Genomic DNA, 995 nt, shown 5'->3' on the forward strand with positions numbered 1-995 from the left:
ACAAATTTAGATATCGATGTCATGCGTGAAGATTCTCATTTGCAGGCCTGGCCATTTTATAAAATCAAAGCAAAGATGTGGAAAATTCCTTATAAAAGAAATTATGTAATATTTCCAATATTACATACAAGCAAATAATTCATATTTAATATTTATTTAAGTGTATAATAACAATTACATATTTTAATCTATTATAAATTGTAAATATTATCATGATTATTGTTATTATCATGCTTTTAATTTTATTATCAACAGTTAAATATTTTGACAATAAATAAAAGTAAATAGGCTCAAACAAAATAAATCATAAAGTTTAAATAATGCCGACACTACATAAACATATGTCTAAAGTGTTTGTTATTATAGATACATATAAATATGGACGTTTCGACCCTTATTTTGGATCCTCGAATCTTTAGTGTAATTAATAAATATAATAAAGTATATATATATAATAAAGTGTATATATATATATATAATAAAGTCAAAGTAACAATTAAAGATTCTGTTGGTCAGAGCTTCGTAACACGTAGTGATTTCTAATCAAAGAGATGAGAAGCTTTGTACAAATAATAATAAATGTCTTTAATGTGGAAAGGAATACAACGTGGTCGTCCTGTGAGATCGTTATACTCGAACTAACAGGACAAGATAGATAGATAGTCCAATAGTATTAAGAGTCGTTTTCATGAAAGGTGTCGGCACGCTCATATTGGTCCGCGCATCGCAAAGACAATGCAAGTCCCAACAGATTCCGATAAATTATAAATATTACAAGAAATGGTTCGTAATTGAAAGAAGATTCTGAATATTTGTCCAGCATTATTATGAATTCCACTAAATACGTCATCAATCGTTTGTTAAGTATTTGATAAAATACTTCAGTAATAAAATCGAAAATTAAATATTGAAGTGATGAAAATATTTAATAATTGACAACGTAACTAAACAAAAAGTTAATAGTCAATTTAANATAAATTGATAGATCTTACATA

The sequence above is a fragment of the Wasmannia auropunctata genome, unplaced genomic scaffold, assembly GCF_000956235.1.
Source record: "Wasmannia auropunctata unplaced genomic scaffold, wasmannia.A_1.0 LD336049.1, whole genome shotgun sequence".
NCBI classification, from domain to species: domain Eukaryota; kingdom Metazoa; phylum Arthropoda; class Insecta; order Hymenoptera; family Formicidae; genus Wasmannia; species Wasmannia auropunctata.